This window comes from Vanacampus margaritifer, chromosome 20 (genome assembly GCF_051991255.1).
Source record: "Vanacampus margaritifer isolate UIUO_Vmar chromosome 20, RoL_Vmar_1.0, whole genome shotgun sequence".
In the NCBI taxonomy this organism is placed as follows: domain Eukaryota; kingdom Metazoa; phylum Chordata; class Actinopteri; order Syngnathiformes; family Syngnathidae; genus Vanacampus; species Vanacampus margaritifer.
In genome coordinates, this window is record NC_135451.1 from 8061876 (window position 1) to 8076698 (window position 14823).

The window sequence follows — 14823 nt, forward strand, 5'->3', positions numbered from 1 at the left end:
GGGTACAAATAAATAAAGCTGGCAACCCCACCAGGAAGCGGCTCTCATCCCCCACTCGAAAGCAACATGACGCACACATTCGAGTCAAAACCCTATCAAAAACACTTCTTGTGTAAGTTTTGGAAACCAAATCCAAACATTTAAATCATCATTTAAATAATAAAAATTATTCCACGATATTAACCTATAGGCATGAGAAATAGCTACGCCAGCCTATGTTGCGCAGTCACTTGTTGTGCACTGTCATCTAGTGGCCACTGTTTGACATAGCGGCAAGAATTCCATGGATTCCTCTATTATTCCACTCTACTAAATGAAACCATTGATGACATATTAATTAATGATAGAAAATGTTAAAGTGTGATATTAATTTGATTAAAACCTAGAAGACTTCTATTTTTATTTCTTTTGCACCCCACCCCAGGTGTCCTTTTTTACACGGCCTTTAGGGGGTGGCAGCTTACCGCATTTACATCTGTTTGAAAATTAAACATATAGCTAGTTAAAGTACGTGTTATTTTAAGCAACAAGAAAACAATTATATAAGCATGAAGTTGATACTTAATTGGCATAACCGAATGAAGTAATATGTATCACAAAATCGCAATACATTTTTATGAATGTAAAACGTCACAGTGTGCTCGCGTACAACTCCATGTCAAATATGCTTGCATGGAATTGGCTATAAAGCCCACCAATGAAAATAAAGTATTTAAGTAAACAGTCCGCCTTTTAAAGACACAGGCCAATGAGCGCACGGATGGGGCGGTCCCTGTTGTCAGCGCTTCATAGACACAGACCGTAGATCAGCGATTGTTTCCTCATATTCTTCACACACCATAGTATCAAAACAAACAAAACTGCTTCCAAATCAGCAACTGAAAGAGAATTGTATTCTTGGAGAGTGCCACGGCCAAGAGCGAACGTTTGGGAAGATAATTTTAGCAGATAACCCGCGTTGCACTGTTGTGTGAAAAGGGGTGATCAAATCACTTTTTTTTCAAGTGGAAACTGAAAACTTTTAGATTTCATATCAAAAGAATGGTTGGACTCTACCGAGGGTAGCGAGAGCGCATTCGACTTCGATCTCAAATGCAAAGTGAGTAGAGCCTCATTGTACATTGTATGATATTTTCCAGTACTGTATCTTCCAACTAACAAACTTGATAAGAGAATAAGTTTGTCGTTGGATTTGTTTTTGAAGTACAATCGTTTGACAAGGGTTGGTTGAATACAGAGGAAATAGCTGTTCACGCTTACCCCTTTCATATCATCCTTTTAACAAATTGAACTGATTTATAACGGCTTAAAACATTAGTGAGATCACAAGGCGAACCTTCCATTGCAAACCATCCGTGCCTTTTATTAGTATCAGCTTTTAATGTGAGTTGACCTAGATAGTCTGATGAGCATATGTGCTTTCAGACCAAAACATACAAACATTACTTGGTAACATGTATTTTGAAAAAGTAACTGTGCCCAGCAAAGTCAAGTGTAGTGACTGGAGCATGACACGCCAAACCACAAGTGCTGAAAATCAGCACTTGGTCAGCCTCCCCCACATCCCAACTCAGTCATTTACATACTTTGAGTTTGTATGTAATAATTAAACAGGATCCCTGTGGGTTTGTTTTACACCGTTTTTTATAATTTTGTCTGGTGGTGCAATATGGAATGGACCAGCTTTTTCCTCTATATTATGTTGTATGTGCCCCCACTGGTATAAACACAGAATTCTGATTAATATTTCATTTGTGGAATATGATGAGTTTATCCGTATCAGGGGGCCGCGGCCATTTTGCCTCTTGCTGTCCACTGAAAATGACATCATTATTGCTCAGGGTTAACAACCAATCACGGTTCGGCTTCGGAAAACAGGTGAGCCATGATTGGTTGTTACCTGGACCCTTAGCAACTGTGATGTCATTTTCAGTGGGCAGCAAATGACAAGATTAAGAATTGCCTAAATCTTTATAAATATATATTTTATCTTTCACTAGATACAATATAATGATACTTTCCACAAATTTACGAGAGCTTATTCAATAATGGAAGTCTGTTTATTTTTCTGAGCATTTAAAAAAAAATTTTTTTGTTAGTTATTTTGATTTAAGTATGTAGTTAGAATGCACACATGATTCATTTATGAGAGGAAGAGGAAGACACTTCCATCAGTGAGAAAATGATGATCAAAATATCTTACATTCCTCTGTCATAACTTCAAAATCTCAGTTGTTTGTCTGTCGTGTTGGCCAACTCTGGGATTTTCATAATTGGTGTATGAAGACATGGATTAAAAAAAAGAAGTTAAGTGGATTATAGTTTGCTATTCCCTTCAGAAATGAGAAAGTATTTTGGCATGTTAATTGGCCCAGTTAATATTGCAATAGTGTTGAGACCATTTTATTAACTCATTCACTGCCATTGACGGCTATAGATGTCAAAAAATAATTTTAACTATTTCTATTAGTTAAAGTTTTTTTTTAATATATATATACTTTTGTTAACAAGAGTATGAAAACCTAGAAAAAAATATTGTACATTACGAACAGATATAAAATTTGTGATTAATCGTGAGTTAACTAGTGAAGTCACGTGATTAATTACGATTACTAATATTAATTGCCTGACGCCCCTAATTTTTAATCTTTTCTTTTTTTTTTAAATCTTTTTTTAAGAATAAAAGATAATTAAAAATTAGGGGCGATAAATGATACATTTTTAAAAAAATTGTTATTAATCACATAACTTCACTAGTTAACTCTCGATTAATCACAAATTTTATATCTGTTCAAAATGTACAATAAAAATATTTTCTAGGTTATTTTACTCTCGTTAACTAAAGTAGAAAAAAAACGTTAAACTAATAGAAATAGTTCAAATTAATTTATGGCAGTATATGAGTTAAAAAAAAGAAAAAGCTATCTTTGTACATTGTCACCTCTGGCAACGAGGACAAGTCGATACTTTGGTTCTTGGGCTTGAATTTACTCTTCTCTACTCCGCCAAGCCAAGCCAGCCATAGCAATTAATTGAGATTAAAATCTCTCAATGCTTGTTGTTTTGGATACCTGACAGGAGTGTTATTATATCATTAGCGTTAGTGATGGGAACTAGACAGAAGGGAGGAGCTTATAGTGGCTCAGACCATGCCCAAGTTTTGCTTAATGTTTTGGTTGCCTCACCAGGTGTCTCCTAAGCTCCCTACATTGCTCACATTCCAAAGGTTTTATTCCCATTTTGGAGGGTCACTAACTTGACCGAGTGTTGTGTGGGAATGCAGCTTTCAATGAAGTTTCAGCTACTGCCGGAATGCAGTCGTTCGAGTACAGAAGTGAGGAAAAAGACAAGAGTACAGATTGTGGGTTTCAGATGGCAGCTTGGCCTCTCTCCATAAGCCTTATTTGCACCATGTTGTACACTAAGAATTTATTGCATTTTCATGGTAAACGGTTCTAAAATAACCTGCCTGAACTGCCTCACTTATTTAAGAGGGTTTTTTTTTTCTGGTTGAGGATTTATCAATCAATACTGAAAACTGAACTGTACCCAAGTGAAAATGAGTTGCCAGAGGTGCCAGATAAATTAAGGTGAACTTGTTTTCGTATGTCTCTAGTAGGGGTGTTAGAAAAAATCGATTCGGCAATATATTGCGATATATTCTCGAATCGATTCAGTATGTGGCTAAATCGATTTTTAAACATTTTTAAAGGGAATATTCAACAAAACGTCTTACTTAGGGTTAGGATTCACACATTAACTCATTCAGTGCCATAATTTCATTTAACTATTAGTTTAACATTTTTTCCACTTTTGTTAACAAGAGAATGAAAACCTAGAATTTTTTTCTTGTTTATTTAGAACAGATATAAAATGTGTGATTAATCGTGAACTAACTAGTGAAGTCATGCGATTAATTACAATTAAAAACTTTAATCGCCTGATGCCCCTAGTTTTTTAATATTTTTTTTCTTTAAAAAAAATATTTTCTTAAAAAAAAAAAAAAAAAACTAGTGAACTCATGCGATTAACTACAATTAAAAAATTTAATTGCCTGAGGTCCCTAATTTTTTAATAATATTTTTTTCTTTTATCTTTTTTTAAAATAAAATAAAATAAAAGATTATTAAAAATGAGGGGCGTCTGGCGATTAATTTTTTTTAAATCATAATTAATCACATGACTTCACTAGTTAACTCACGATTAATCACAAATTTTACATCTGTTCTAAATGTACAATTTTTCCTCTCCCTAGGTTTTCATATTCTTGTTACCAAAAGTGGAAAAAAATGTTAAACTAATAGAAATAGTTCAAAAGAATTTTTGACGTCTATAGCCGTCAATGGCAGTGAATGAGTTAAGCATGGAAGAATGTTATATTAATGAACAATTAAGCCATAATATTTGATTTCAGTGCTGTTCGAACATGAAATGACGACAACACCGCACACAAGTGGTATAATGGTAGAATGATGTACCATCCATGCACTCTCCCATTCATAGAACATTTCATCAATTCATTCCTTCATTCACAATTTCCCTGTATTAAGTGTGTTTCAGTTACCCATCCTGCTTAATCACTATATTACTTCATGGTATAACTAATCCCTGATGCGAGTCCACAATGCAATTGTGAGCCTCCTCCCACTGAGGGATAGAGAGATTAATGTACGGTAATGTTGTCGGCGGAGTCACAGTGTATGAACAACACTGGTAGTGATGCCTTTGCCAGCCACAACGAGGTGTAGAGTTTCTGTCAGTGCACACTATGCTTACACTTTGTTTAGAATGAACAAATACATTGCCTGAAGCTGTCAGTGCAAGAATGAAAAGATGCCCTATCAGTGATGAAATAATCTCAGGGTGTTGATCGTAACTTTGTGTTATTTGCCGCTTGTCATTTGCTCCTGGTTTGTTTTCGGAAAATATTTTGCCGATTGTGTTTATCTACTCGATGCAGTGGTTTGTTTCTCAATAGTTATTCTTGCAATTATTCACATTTACTGATCAGAGGCATGTGCTCTGTGTTGGGGAATTTTCAGCAGTTCGGCGAGATGAATGAAAAATTGTCTGGAAAACACGTTTTTTTTTTTTTTAATTATATTTGAAGCTTCAAATATACACTAGTCTTACAGAGTAGTTCACATGTTCGTGGCCTGTGAGAAAGTGCGCGGAAAGAATCACGGGAATATTCTTTATGCTGCCTAGTTAGGAATTTGGGAGGAAGAAAGGAGGCAGGAAGGCAAGCAAGTCTGTTCGGAGCAAGCTTATCAGTTCAAGGTTACTTTGGTATTGCTTTCGGTCCAAGGAATGAAAAGCCCTTTGTAAATGAAAATACAGGTGTCCACAATACAGTAGGCTATGAACTTATGTTAACTCATTCTCTGCCATTGACGGCTATAGACGTCAAAAATTCATTTGAACTATTTCTATTAGTTTACCTTTTCCCCCCGCTTTTGTTAACAAGAGTATGAAAACCTCGATTTTTTTTATTATTGTACATTTAGAACAGCTATAACATTTGTGATTAATCGTGAATTAAGTAGTGAAGTCATGCGATTGATTACGATTAAAAATTTTAATCACCTGATGCCCCTAAATGTAATAATCTTTTCTTTAAAAAAAATAATAAATTGCATCAGGCGATTAATTTTTTTAATTGTAATTAATCGCATGACTTCAATAGTTAACTCACGATTAATCACAAATGTAATATCTGTTCTAAATGTACAATAAATAAAAAAATCTAGGTTTTCATACTCTTGTAAACAAAAGTGGAAAATATGTTAAACTAATAGAAATAGTTCAAATGAATTTTTGATGCATGTTAATATGTACTGAATAATTGTTTTCCATAACATATGTTTACAAATCCAATATGTGTTGTCATACAGCTAAGCTCAATGTAAAAGAACAAAACAGACCATCATTGTATGATGGGCGCTTTTTACAATTCATTCGTGGAGACCAAGGGCCTCTCGAAACAGTGCCGATTTGTCTGAGAGCGTTTTCATTAGTGGCCTGTGTTTTGTCAGTCAGCAGAAACTCCTTCATGGTCTAAATTCCATATTTATGTGTGGCATCTCAAGGATTGTCTTTTGTTGCTCTGTAGACAATTTGCGACAATAAGCTGTTTTTGTCTCCTTTGATATTGACTGAAGAACCTGTGTTACTTACTGTCGTGAGTCTTTCTTTTAACTTGATTCTTCTGTCTATATCCACCTCCCGCTACTGTCACTCTGTCTAGAAAATGCCTAATTTGTAGGTCATCTGGTATTTAACTCTTTGACTGCCAAGCGTTTTCAGAAAAGGGATGCTGTGGGTGCCAGCTGATTTAAGCATTTTGACTGATCTTTCAAGGTCCACAGAAAATTTTGTGTTTGGACTATGGAAACACACATACTACCAAGGCTTTCCTCCACCCGTTTCCCCAAAAAAACTAAAAAACATAGTTAACGACTTTTAACGTCTTTGGCAGCCCTCCTTAGGATTTTACTAAACGTTATTAAACGTTTTTGGCAGTCAAAGAGTTAATGTGTCTTTGTACACTTTCTGATAATGGTTCAATGATTCGCTGGTAGTGTCTGTCTTTCAAACACTTTTTGTAGACCTTCGATTGTTTGCCCTTCAGTATATTGTCTGTAAATCCTCTGGTACTGACAGTAGACCATCTTATACCACATGTAGAACTTTGTAAAAGACCTTCTAGTACATTTTGCAGACCTAAAACTGTTTGTAGACCCTCCAAGTATTGAATCTGCCTCTGGTGTTGTCTTGAAAATCTCTGATCTGTCTGTAGGTCAAATGACACTGTCTGTAGACCTTTGATACTCTGACCTCCCTACAATAATATTACTCAATCCAATAATGTCGAAAGACCTGGTTCAGTAGAAAGACCCCTCTTAACACTGAATTTGTGTTTTTGTTACTGTGATGCCTTATCTCCTCTGTTCAGGTGCAACTAGTAATCTGAGTAACGGTTTAGCGCTGTTTCCAGTGTTTTTAAGATTATTAAAAATTTGGGGAGACAGGTAATTAAAATTATTAATTGTAATTAATCGCATGACTTCACTAGTTAACTCACGATTCATCACAAATTTGATATCTGTTCAAATGTACAATAAAAACAAATATAGGTTTTCATACTCTTGTTAACAAAAGTGGGAAAAAATGTTAAACTAATAGAAATTGTTTAAATGCATTTTTGACGGTTATAGCCGTCAATGGCAGTGAATGAGTAAAAAAAAAAAAGAGACAAGATTATTAAAAATTTGGGGCGACAGGCAATTCAAATTATTAATTGTAATTAATCGCATGACTTCAATAGTTAACTCACGATTAATCACAAATTTTATATCTGTTCAAATGTACAATAAAAAATATAGGTTTTCATACTCTTGTTAGCAAAAGTGGGAAAAATGGTAAACTAATAGAAATAGTTCAAATGAATTTTTGACGTTTACAGCCGTCAATGGCAGTGTATGAATAAAAAAAAAAGAGAGACAAGATTATTAAAAATTTGGGGCGACAGGCAATTAAAATTATTAATTGTAATTAATCGCATGACTTCAATAGTTAACTCACGATTAATCACAAATTTTATACCTGTTCAAATGTACAATAAAAAAATATAGGTTTTCATACTCTTGTTAGCAAAAGTGGGAAAAATGGTAAACTAATAGAAATAGTTCAAATGAATTTTTGACGTTTACAGCCGTCAATGGCAGTGAATGAGTAAAAAAAAAAGAGACAAGATTATTAAAAATTTGGGGCGACAGGCAATTAAAATTATTAATTGTAATTAATCGCATGACTTCAATAGTTAACTCACGATTAATCACAAATTTTATATCTGTTCAAATGTACAATAAAAAAATATAGGTTTTCATACTCTTGTTAGCAAAAGTGGGAAAAATGGTAAACTAATAGAAATAGTTCAAATGAATTTTTGACGTTTATAGCTGAATGAGTTCATCAATATCCATTGTTCTCCAAACAGTTTTTGTTGTTGTTGATGCACAATGCTTGAGCACAAGCCTCAGTATGACCTCCCAACACATAATGAGTGGGACTCGTTTTCTGTTGCCAGATGGCTCTTCTTTTAAATTGTCTTACCTCACCACTAATTTTAAGTCGCCCTGAATGTGCCTTTAAATTGACTTTTTCTGGCTGTGGTAACATTAAAGTGTGATATTTATAAGTTAGTAAGTTCATTTGGGTTGTCTGTAATAATGCGAAGTTGTTAAATGTTATATATTCAGCAGGGTGGAGTTGAGGTTAAGCCAAAGAGTTAATTGATTAATTGATGGTACGTTGCATGTTCAAAGATGCAAATGACAAAGCTATACTGTCTCAGCGTTTCCACGTTTTTGCTCAACACGTGAATGTTACGATGCTGGGTGGAAAAAGTATGTGAACTTTTGGATTTAATAACTGGTTGAGCCTCCTTTGGCAGCATCATCATCAACCAAACGTTTCCTGGAGGATCAGAAATCAGACATGGAGGAATTTCTCTTTACAAAACTGTTTCAGTTCAGCAATGCAGTCTGATTGGAATGTGTGGTGTGAATTGCTTGAATGCTTATTTGGAGACTGACGTAAAAACTGACTGGGCTCCTCCAGAGGGCGTATTGTCTTCTGAGTTAATTCCAAAAGTTTCCCAATAGTTTTTCTTGTCTTTGCAGTATGCCGTAGTATGTCTCCATTTTGTCGCAATGCTTATGCAGGTTCCTTGACGTCCCTTTAAGTTATGGACAATAAAAGTGCAGTTCTAAGGATCACACAGTCTTTCTTCAGAATAATAATTAACTCATTCACTGCCATTGACGGCTATAGATGTCAAAAATTCATTTGAACTATTTCTATTAGTGTCACATTTTTTCCACTTTTATTAACAAGAGTATGAAAACCTATAATTTTTTTTAATGTGCAGATATAAAATTTGTGATTAATCATGAGTTAACTAGTGAAGTCATGCGATTAATTACAATTAATAATTTTAATTGCCTGTCGCCCCAAATTTTTAATAATCTTGTCTCTTTTTTTTTTTATTCATATACTGCCATTGACGGCTATAAACGTCAAAAATTAATTTGAACTATTTCTATTAGTTTAACATTTTTTCCCACTTTTGTCAACAAGAGTATGAAAACCTAGATTTTTTTATTGTACATTTGAACAGATATAAAATTTGCGATTAATCGTGAGTTAACTAGTGAAGCCATGCGATTAATTACAATTAATAATTTTAATTGCCTGTCGCCCCAAATTTTTAATAATCTTGTCTCTTTTTTTATTTATTCATATACTGCCATTGATGGCTATAAACATCAAAAATTCATTTGAACTATTTCTATTAGTTTAACATTTTTTCCCACTTTTGTCAACAAGAGTATGAAAACCTAGATTTTTTTTATTGTACATTTGAACAGATATAAAATTTGCGATTAATCGTGAGTTAACTAGTGAAGTCATGCGATTAATTACAATTAATAATTTTAATTGCCTGTCGCCCCAAATTTTTAATAATCTTGTCTCTTTTTTTATTTATTCATATACTGCCATTGACGGCTATAAACGTCAAAAATTTATTTGAACTGTTTCTATTAGTTTAACATTTTTTTCCACTTTTGTCAACAAGAGTATGAAAACCTATATATTTTTTAATTGTACATTTGAACAGATATAAAATTTGTGATTAATCGTGAGTTAACTAGTGAAGTCATGCGATTAATTACAATTAATAATTTGAATTGCCTGTCGTCGCCAAATTTTTAATAATCTTGTCTTTTTTTTTTTTATTCATATACTGCCATTGATGGCTATAAACGTCAAAAAATCATTTGAACTATTTCTATTAGTTTAACATATTTTCCACTTTTGTCTACAAGAGTATGAAAACCTAGATTTTTTAAATTGTACTTTTGAACAGATATAACTATTGGGAAAAAAAGATTATTAGAAATTAGGGGTGTCAGACAATTAAAAAAAAATCTAGGTTTTTATACTCTTGTTAACAAAAGTGGAAAAAATGTGAAACTAATAGCAATAGTTCAAATAAATTGTTGACGTCTATAGCCGTCAATGGCAGTGAATGAGTTAAAAAAAAAAGGATCTTACAAAAAAAAAATCCAGAGACTAAACAATTGGTTTGGAATTCAAATCTTTGACTTGGAATGTCACCGCCCTGTAAAACCTTGAGGTGGTTTCCCACTAAAGGGACGTAACCGTTCCAATAATTTGCCTTCATGTGCACAATGGTTTCTTTTTTACACGCTAACTCAGAAAGCTCTTGCAAAATTATTTTTTTGACAAGTTGTTGTCTAGTCTTGTTTGGACCAATCTCTATCAAACCCATTTGGCAGCTGTTGAATAGTGTATAACTGAAACCAGTATTAATTTCTCCCCCGAGACACATTGCCTTGGCAGAGGTTCTACTGGCACGCGTTGGGTTACTTTTAAAACTGCTTTTATAATACATCATAACAAACTGTTTTATTTTCTTGCACAAAAATCCGCAAAGTAATATATACTATAGCGCTGGTGTTCGAAATGATGTCATAGCTCTTTGATCACCGTCATGTATCAGCGCGGTGCGTGTGTCAATAACATGTGCTACCACTGAGCATTTGAAATCTTTCTGTCACCGCCAAAGGTTGCTTCTAGGTCAACTGGGATTAATGGAGTGTGGAAAATGTATCTGGAGTGACTTCGGAGTGATGTAGCCAGCTGCAGCCATAAACCTCGTCAGTGAATGAATTGTTGTGTAATGAAATATTCAGTGGCTCGCTGTAGGTATCATTCACAGAAATATTAATTTAAAAAAAGTATTGCTGGTAAGAGCTGTGTTAGCCTTAGTTGCTTCCCTGTCAGGAAGTGTTTAGGTCAGGGGTCTGCAACCTGCAATTCTGGAGCCACATGTGGCTCTTTAGTCCTTCTCCTTTGGCTCCCTGGGGATCTCTAAAAAAAATAGTGCAAATTAATTTTTGTTTTTGGGCCGATTATTGCCGCCGATATAAGACATTTTGAGGAATATCGGCCTTTAAAAAAAAAAAAAAATCTGACAGCCGATATAAGGTAAATCTAAAACAATTTTTACCTCAGGGAGCTATTTATTTAAATTTTGAGTTAACTTTTTTAGAGATGCTACTGATCCTGAGAACCTTTTATTTTTGTTTGACAATAAAACAAAAAAAATGTGAAGGTTTAAGATTTCAGGTAGTTTTAAATTTTGGGGAAAAAATATTTACTGTAGAAAACTATAGCGAGCTATGGTATTTACTTACTTTAGTTTCCAGTAAACTTTTTAAGATATAATAATCTTAGGAGCTCCCTGAAGGTTTTGTTAGAAATTTAAAAGGATGTCAATTGTCTAAGATTAAAAAAGAAAAGAAAAGAAAGTCTTCTATAGTTTGAAAAGTCTGAACAATTATTCCATAAAAATGCTTTAGGATATTACAACAAAGTCAAGATTGGCAATTGTATTTAAAAATGTTGACACCAATATGATTTTATTTTTTTGACTGAAAGTGAATATCGGCTTTAAATAACGGTTATCGGCCTCCTTGACTACTAATAATCGGCATCAGTATCGACCTTGAAAAAAACCTATTCATCTATCTGTATTTTTTTATTTATTTAAATTTTTGGGGATAAAATATTCTTTTAAAGAATTAATGATTTAAATAAAAAAATATATACATATTTAAATATTTAAAAAATGTCCAAATTTGTAAGTTGTCAGAAAAAGAGACGAAAGTTGTTTTTTTTAATACCTAAAAATGTCCAAAAAAGCAACCATGAAATGCCCCAAAAGATGCAAAAAAAAAAGCAGAAAACTGACATATAATATACATAAAATTCCCCCCAAAAAGTCAGACAATGTATTTCAAAAGAAGGCTAAAAAGAAGATTTTCAAAAAGTAAACATAAAATGTCGAAAAACAAAAGAAATCCCGCAAATTACCTTAAAATGTCCACAAAATTGCAAAAAATGTCAGAACATTGATAGCAAAAAAAAGGCAGAACAAAATATCAAAAAATAGCCATCAAATTTCCCTCAAAAATGGAAGGAAGGCAGGCAAAAAAAAGACCATTATATGTCTATACTGTTTTGTTCATCAGAAGGTTTTGCGACTCCAGACAGATTTTTTTTGCTTAATTTTATTGGCCTAAAATGGATCTTTTGACAGTAAAGGTTGCCAACCCCTGGTCTAGGTCAAACAAGGTCATAATAAACTGTGAGCAAAACGTTTTGTATTCTATATTGCATTATTAAATAAATTGGCCATCACTTTCTCTCTTCTTTTTTTCTTCATCAAACACATTTTGTGTATTTTCAATATATTGGGGAAATGGCATCTACAGTAAGTATAACTCTTAACTGCAAATCCATGTAACTGAAGATGGGAAAAGAGTTGCAGTCTTTTTTTTCCACATGAATCACTCATGACTTGAAAACATTTCCCCAAAAGTCTGTCAAAATGTAAAGTCGAGGTGAGATGCAATTGGGTTCCTGAAGTGTTGTACCTTGTGAGTCGTCCCCTTTGGCATTTATTTGGCTGCTGACTCATGATAGACACAATAGACACAAATAGACTTCCACTAGCATCGGATGAATTTGAGTGTCATTCAAACTGTTTGTGGTTTCGCCCCGATGGCCCTTTCCAGCTCATTGTTAAACCTTAGTCACCCAAAAACCTATGGCATTTAAGTAATGTTAGTCATTTCGATTTTGGGGCGTAATTCAGCGATGCACAATTGCTGCTTTGTTTTTCCCGCCCCCCCACTTGGTGCCAATTTTCAATTTCCTAGCAACCCATGTAAAGCTCATGCAAATGATTAGGGATGCCAGGAAATTGGGTTACGCACACAAACTTGCTTTCAGTCTATCATGTCCACTTCATGGAAAGGTGGTGGAATGTGTTAATTGGTGTGTTAATGGACAGAGAGGCCTTCAGTTGAGCAGATAAATGTTCCCTTTCCTGCCTTTTTATGTCATTGTTTCATCCGGTTTCTTTTCTCGTATTGAACTAGCCGTTTCCCTGCGAACTTTAGTATGTCTGTGCCTCTTTGCTATTGCTGTATCATGTTTTAACCCGTTGGAAACGGGTTATCATCAGGTCAAAGTTCAACAACCGTGAACTTCAAGCACCATAAAAGAATATGCCTGTTGCCTCACAAAGAGTTCAATGCCTATGTTGTGAAAGCCTCTCTCTATAAGGGGTGATACATTTGAGTATGTTAACACCACGGCTGAGTAAAAACAGATTTTTCTTTATTTTATTTAAATTTTTTGCTTGGTTTTCCACAAGTTTCACAATGACTGCATTATTCAAACCCTGGTGACAGGGACATGTAAAAAGGACAATGAAACGCTGAAATATGCATATCAGCAGCAGTGATGGGAAAATGAAGCCTCATGAAGCTTATATATATATATATATATATATATATATATATATATTTATTTTTTTTTTACTCCTGTAGATGGTGCTCTCGGTTTGAATACAAAGGCCGGTGCAATTGAATTTGAATAATTTCCACTAGGGGTGTGCCCCAAAAATCGATTCTCATTAGAATCGCAATTCTCATTTAATACGATTCAGAATCAATTTTAAATGTCCCAAAGATTTTATTTAAATTATTTTTTACTGTCTTCCCTTTGTTTGTGTGTGCCTTTATTGGGAGCGCTGTTCATGTTGTACCCAATTTGGCCACTTAGGAGCAGTGGTGGTTCTGAGACACTGTTAAGTTGTAGCCACATTAGAGAGTAGAAGGACAAAGTCACGATCAAGTTATTCCCATAAAAGTTGTTTTTTTTGCAGCGTAGAGCCGTTCTTTTGAGTGATAAAAGTGCCGCGAGTAGCGCACTAATTAGCATTAGCGAGTCAGACTGGAGTAGATCATTACGTTTCCTTGAACATCTATAAATTGAAGCAAAAATCATTGTCAATCAAATCATTTTGAATCAAAAATTGTCCTTAATCGAAAATCGATTCTGAATCGAATCGCACACCTAGAAATCGGAATCGTGAGACATTCAAAGATTCCCACCCCTAATTTCCACTGCATCTTTAAACCAGGAGTGCCATCTAGATGAGTCAAAAATATCACAAGTGCTTCATGAAGGTTTCATGAAGCGTCATTTGTCCATCACTGACCCGCAGTAGTTGAAGATCACTCTGTAACACCGCATGCATGCACGACAACACACACTGAAAATGATTAAAAACCAAATTATTTCATGCACGCAAACATCAGTTTCCACATTTACATTAAACTGGTTGTCCGGCACAAGGAGCGAAGTTTTTTTTTCCAATGACTCCCTCACAATCCTAACAGCAATTACAAATGTATGTGAATTGGCCCAAAGCTAATATAAGTAGGAGTCATTTGTTCATTATGTCTTTTATTAAACTACTGTATGTTAGATTTATTTATTTTTTTACTTTTTTAAAAACTTTTTTATTGTATTAAAGGATACAGCATAATAGATCGCAAATTATTTTGTAGAACCCTGGTCCGATATCTGGCAAACTAATACCGGTAAGTATATAATTTATATAAATAATATGGGTGTAATAAAAAAAAGTTTTGAACCGGAGAATTGTTTTTGGTTTAAAAGATGCGGGTGCGTTGAATTGAATCGTCAACAAAAAGTAATTGCGTCTTGAACTGCGCCATATCAAATTGAATGAAGTCGAACCGAATTCTTCCATTTTCAATTCAAGTATCGATAACCCAATAAGATGCACACCCCTAATAAATAATTTAATAACATCATTAATCTTTTACATTCACAAAAGTTGCATTGTTGTGTAGC

The 14823-nt window shown here is 34.1% G+C and overlaps 1 protein-coding gene across 5 annotated transcripts in view; it reads left to right on the forward strand.

The window, feature by feature from the left end:
- Nucleotides 1–867: 867 nt before the first annotated feature.
- The window catches only part of mpp7a (MAGUK p55 scaffold protein 7a), a 32766-nt gene continuing 18810 nt past the window's right edge, over nt 868–14823 (forward strand). For 2 of the 5 annotated variants that reach the window (XM_077554717.1, XM_077554719.1), the window contains exon 1: nt 868–1099. The gene's annotated coding sequence lies outside the window, so the exon portion shown is untranslated. The remainder of the gene's footprint in view (nt 1100–14823) is intronic. The other 3 variants (XM_077554721.1, XM_077554722.1, XM_077554720.1) reach the window with 2 other exon arrangements.